At 43.3% G+C, this 6000-nt stretch overlaps 1 protein-coding gene and 1 non-coding gene across 4 annotated transcripts in view; both read left to right on the top strand.

The window, feature by feature from the left end:
- The window catches only part of MAP7D2 (MAP7 domain containing 2), a 116241-nt gene that overhangs the window by 15470 nt on the left and 94771 nt on the right, over window positions 1-6000 (top strand). The gene's annotated exons all lie outside the window — the stretch shown is intronic.
- On the top strand, window positions 5365-5499 carry LOC111726024. The gene has a single exon (XR_002773927.1). It is a non-coding gene; the product is annotated as a small nucleolar RNA SNORA1 (small nucleolar RNA).

Raw genomic sequence — 6000 nt, 5'->3', positions numbered from 1 at the left:
CATCACAGCTCACAGCAACCTCCAACTCCTGGGCTCAAGCAAGTCTCCTGCCTCAGCCTCCCAAGTAGCTGGGACCACAGGTGCCCACCACAATGCCTGGCTATTTTTTGGTTGCAACTGTCATTGTAGTTTGGCTGGCCCAGGTTGGATTTGAACTCACCACCTTAGGTGTATGTGGCTGGCGCCTTAACCACTTGAGCCACAGGCATCGAGCCTTTAGTTCTGCTTTTTAAGGTCTTGCTCTGTCGCCCAGGCTGGAGTACAGTGGTACAATCATAGTTCACTGTAACCTTGAACTCCTAGGCTCAAGTGACCCTCTCTTAGCCTCACAAAGCATGTGCTACCATGCCCAGCTACTTGAAAAAAACTTTGGTAGCCAGGGATCTCCTCACCTTGCCCAGGCTAGTCTTGAACTCCTGGCCTCAAGCAGTCCTCCCACTTTAGCCTCCCAAAGTACTGAGATTACAGGTGTGAGCCACTACACTTGACCCATTTTTTTTCATTTCTGAGTAGCACTACATCATATGATGATACAACAATTTGTTTTATCCATTCTTTTTCTGTTGGACAGTTGGTTTTTCCCAGTTTTTTATTCTTTTGACTAAAACTGCTATGAACGTGATGCTTGTATGTATATCTTAGTGACTATACAAATGCATTTCTGTTGGGTACATACCTAGAGTGAAATAGGCTATATTGAGCTTTAGCAGATACTGTGAAACCATTTTCCAAAGTGGCTTGTGTTAGTTTCTTGTTGCTGCTATTACAAATTACCACCAATTTAGTGTCTTAAGACAAAATAAATTTACAATTTTATAATTCTGAAGGTCGGAAGTGCTAAAATCAAGGTGTCAGGAGAGACTCTTTGGAGGCTCTTAGGGAATATCTGTTTCCTTGTCCTTTCCAGCTTCTAGAAGCTGCCTGCATTCTTTGGCTCATGGCCCCTTCCTCCATCTTCAAGGCCAGAAGGCTAGCATCTTCCAGTCTCCCTCCCTCCCTCCCTGCCTCCAACTGCTGCTTTCATTGTCATGTCCCTTCTGTCTGACTCTGATTCTGCTTTGTGATTACCTTGGACCTACCTGGAAAATACTGAATAATCTTCCCATCTCAAGAGCCTTCATTTAATCATATCTGTAAAGGTCTTTTGTCATATAAGGTAGCATAATTTCAGGTTCTGGGGACTAGAATGTGGACATCTTTGGGGAGCCATTATTTTCCTGACCACATGGCTATAGCATTTTGCTTTCCCACTAGCAGTGCATGAAAGTTCTAATTCCTCCCCAGTCTTTGTCAGTACTTGGTGTTTGTTAGTCTTTTAAATTTTATCTGTTCTGGGTTTATCCGCAGCCACCATCCCAGGCAGTGTGTTCTTCTTTGTTCCAATGGTAGGTAGCTTTGCAACAGTTTATCAGCATTGTATTATGAATATTTGTTTACATGACTGTGTCTTGGCCTAACTGGAGGCAGGGTGTATTGTAGCTGATTTCATAAATGGTCTTTGGATGCTAAGGACTTACTGAGGGCAATTTTTCAGCAGAGCAGGGAAGCAGAGCTGAAGATACAAATGAAAGCCCATTCTTATAGTCCTGACTCTGCCTCAGCCCCTGGGTTCAAGATCGGGAGGTTTTTCCCCCAAATAAAAGTGGGACCAGCCTAGATGCAGTGCCTCACACCTGTAACCCTAGCCTTTTGGCTGGGGCAAGAGGATCGCTTGAGCCCTGGACTTTGAGACCAGCTTGGGCAACATAGTGAGAGCTTGTCTCTATAGTAATTAAAACAAAAATTAGCTGAGGAGTGAACACCCGCACCTGTAATCCCAGCTACTAGGGAGGCTGGGGCAAGCTCAGGCGTTCCAGCCTGGGCAGCAGAGCGAGCCCCTGTCTCTATTAAAAATAATAATAATAATAATAATAGGACCAGAGAAAAGGACTTCGTTTCTAGCTTCTGTAAACTATTGTCTTTCCCAAGATAGTTAATCTGTAAGTGAGTAACGCCCTAGGAGGAGGTTTGGGCCTCAACTCCTAAGGGCATTGATGGGAAATGACTTCACTGTATATGTAAATGAGAGGAAAATGCAGTTCTGGGAGGCTCTTGGGAAGTCTGATCTTGGACCTTTTGCAGGCACTCAGGTTTTCCTTTTCTCTGGACTCTGCTCGTGTAGCAACATACTGCAGCTTCTCACTGGCAGAAGGAAAGACTCGAAGGTAGGTAATGCTTTCTGGATCTCCGGGAATGTCGTGTGTAGACTTAAACCTGCCTTGGAAAGTCGAAGCCCGAATTTCTGGGAGAGATGAAGTTGGAGTAGAAATGAATTTCTGATGTCCCTGGACGTAGGGTGGTGGACACAGGTGTCTTGACAATAAGGAGAGAAACCTGGAAGGTGGGATTAGGACTAGACAAAAGGCCGACGGGATCATAGCTTCCTTTGGGAACAACATTCTGGTGGTGGTAACCTTTTTCTGTGTTCTGTTTCCTTCCCTAGTTTACTTTCCCGGGCTCACACCTGGTTTCCTGAGGGCTATAAGATTTCCAGCCCTCATTCTTATCTTTCCAGGCCTCCGAGTTATTGGCAGCATTCCTGCAGCTAGGCATTACTTTGACCCTCTGGGGTGTGTGTATGTGTGTGTTTGTGAAACCTTGAGGTGTGGCAGGAGACTTCTGTCTTCAGCCGATCAAAAGGGAGTCAGTGTTTGGGTGAAAATATTATCTCAGGGCAGGAGTTGCTGTGATGGCCTGTGCCAGAGTTATTGGTCCTATTTAAAGCCACACTGACAGGATCACAGCTTTAATAATGTGAGTAATTACATGTGTGAGTCACGAGCCGATATGAAATAACCTGGCCATGTTGGAATGGAGGCACGCCTGGGCCCTGAGTAGTGCGGCCGGTACACACACCACAAGGGTTCTGATAGACTGCACAGGACTGTGGCTGTGTGTTTATGGAATCCCATGGACTACTTGGATGTCCACTTTTTTCTTCCTATTGTAGAGAAGGCACGTGGCTGCATTCATGCTAAAAACTGTCCCTCCAGCACTCGGGCTTCCTTTCACTACCCACTATTTTGGACTAAGGAGGCTGAGAGACTGGCCTTTTGGAGTTGCCCTCTGTGGATTCCAGCTCTGGAAGGGATCTTGAGAGAAAATGTTGGGTGGGCTGTCCCCTGTAAGCAGGTGGGTGTTCACTTTTTTCAGGACATAAATCTCCACTCAGCATTCTCTGAGGCGAGAGTGGTATGCCTCACCTCCTGGCTCAGGAGGTTATTTATGTAGCTATGAACAGCTCTCCTCTTGCTGTATACCCTCTGCACACAGGCAGAAGAACAGCCCCTCAGCATCCATTTTGCAAAGCCGTCCAGTCTCCAGAAACATGGCGACTCCTGATAGGACATTTTTTTTGGTATTTACTCCTGGGACGTTAGTGTTTCCCTTTTCTAACCTCTTGTACAAATTGCCCACAGTTTAGTCCTCTTTCTTGGTCAAGGATTTACCACTTAACACCTTCATCCAGTCAGATACTGGCTTGTCCACTAACTAGCTGTATTGACTCCTGACTTATTCTAGCCTCAGTTTCTTTACCTGTGAAATGGGGACAATAACTGAAACTCCCCATGGGGTTGACTAGAGGCTTACATAAGGTAATGCCTAGACAGTGTTTTTAGCACAGTGTCTTGCACAGAAGGTGGCACTCCATGAAGTAGGGGTGTGCTTATCATCTGTGTATCCAGTACAAGGTCCCAGACTGATGTCTATGGACTTAAAATTTTTCTTTGTTATAGTATACATTTATATCAGTATACTTATATTGATCTATTTATATATGGTCTTTGTCTTCTAAGGAGCTAGTAACCTAGTGAGAGAGGCTGTCTCTAGCTTACTATAATCCAAGTTGAGCACTGAAAAGTACCATAAATGGAAATATAAAAACAGATGAGCAAACAGTTCATTATGGCTGGAGGACTGGGGGACTATGGTCAGTTTTCGTGCATGTTATGAGTACTTGTAGTAGGAGATTTTTTTTTCTGTTTTTTTTTTTTTTTTTTTTTTTTTTCAAAGAGACGAGGCCTCACTTTGCTGCCCAGGCCAGAGTGCAGTGGCGTGATCATAGTTCACTGTAACCTTGAACTCCTGGGTTCAAACGATCTCGCCCCCTCAGCCTTCTAACTAGCTGAGACTATAAGTGTGTGTCACCATGCCCAGCAGTTTCTGGAGGGGAAGTCACATTGGGTGGCCTAACAGGACAGCACTTCTAGGTGCTTGAACTATAGAAACTGCACGTGGCTTTTGGCAAGAAAAGAGAGTGTATGGCGTACTATAAGTTTTCAAGTTTAGGAGTTTAGTCTATGCCCCGGCCAATATGGTGGCACAATCCAAATATGGATTTTAATTTTATTTATTTATTTTTGGGGTTTTTTTTTTTTTTGGAAACAGAGTCTCACTTTGTCACTCTCGTAGAGTGCTGTAGCATCACAGCTCACAGCAACCTCCAGCTCTTGGGCTTAGGTAATTCTCTTGCCTCAGTCTCCCAAGTAGCTGGGACTACAGGCAACTGCCACAATGCCTGGCTATTTTTTTGTTGCAGTTTGGCTGGGGGCCGGGTTCAAACCCGCCACCTTTGGTATATGGGGTCAGTGCCCTACTCACTGAGCCACAGGTGCTACCCCACATACGGCTTTTTAATTAAAATTAAATAGAATTAAAAATTCAGTTTCTAGGCAGCTCCTGTGGTTCAAAAGGGTAGGGCGCAGCCCTATATGCGGGAGGTGGTGGGTTCAAACCCAGCCCCACCCCCCCAAATAAAAATTCAGTTTCTTGGTTACACAAACTACATCTCAAGTACTCAATAAGCCAATTGGACAGCACAAATAGAGAACATTGCAAAAAATTCCATGGGCCACTCCTAGTCCAAAGGGGTATCTGACAGTTGTAGGCTACATAATAGAGGGGAAAACAGATATGGATGTTCATTCAGGCTTTGGCAGTTTAGATCTTTCTTCCAGATGACCAAGTTGAATGTATATGCATTCAGTCTTATTATCAACTGAAACCTGATTAACACAATTTAAAATGTTTTGACCTCCTTGAATTTGTAATACAAAAAGGTTGTTGATTATCTGAAGTCTTTTTTGTTCTGCCTTATTACCCTGAAAAAGATATGATGTATGAGTTCTTAGAAGTGAGGGCCTTAAAATTTTTTGGAATTATTTTTTATTGCGGCCAAGTATACATAACATAAACTTTACTATTTTCACCACTTTTAAGTGTACAATTCAGTGCCATTAGGTTCATTTGCAGTGCTGTGTAACTATATTGCCACTATTTCTAGAATCAGACAGAAACTCTATACCCATTAAAATAACTCTCCAAAGCCTCATTCTAGTTGGGAGTGGGCACTGTTGATAATAGTGTCCAAAAATTGCTAATGTGGCTAAATTGACATACAGGTTATGCTTCCATCACAGTATATGTATTACAGTGGTGGCTATGGGACCTGTGACATTTTCCACAGCTGATGAGTAGAAACTATGTGTAAGAAAAATGTAAAGAATAATATATAGTTCTGCATTGCTTAATGACAGGGATGCTTCTCTACAGGCCTGTACAGGTCAGGATCATCGCTGTCACTGTCATGTACCTCCATATCTTGTCCCACTGGAAGGACTTCAGGGGCAGTAACACACAGAGTTATCTCTCAGGATAACTTTTGTCCTAATCTTTTAGGATAGCCTTGAAATACCATGAAATGTCTGCCTGAGACCGTTCTACAGTTTAATGTTTTTGTAAGTAAAAGGAGGGTGGAGCACACTCTAAAAAGCATAATATAGACAAGCATTTGTAAGCAAATCTCCTATACTGCCATAAAAATATTAAATGCTAAATTTTATATAGCGTATTTTTGTGGCAGTATAGGAGATTTGCTTACACTAGCATCGTCACAGTGTCACTCAGGGACTGCCTGTATCTAATAATACAATTGCAGTCAAATCTAGTAGTTAATTTAAC

Source organism: Otolemur garnettii, unplaced genomic scaffold, assembly GCF_000181295.1.
Source record: "Otolemur garnettii isolate 467f Iridium unplaced genomic scaffold, OtoGar3 scaffold00051, whole genome shotgun sequence".
NCBI lineage: Eukaryota > Metazoa > Chordata > Mammalia > Primates > Galagidae > Otolemur > Otolemur garnettii.
The sequence above is the reverse complement of the archived record's forward strand: the minus strand, read 5'-3'. Positions and strand labels throughout refer to the sequence as shown.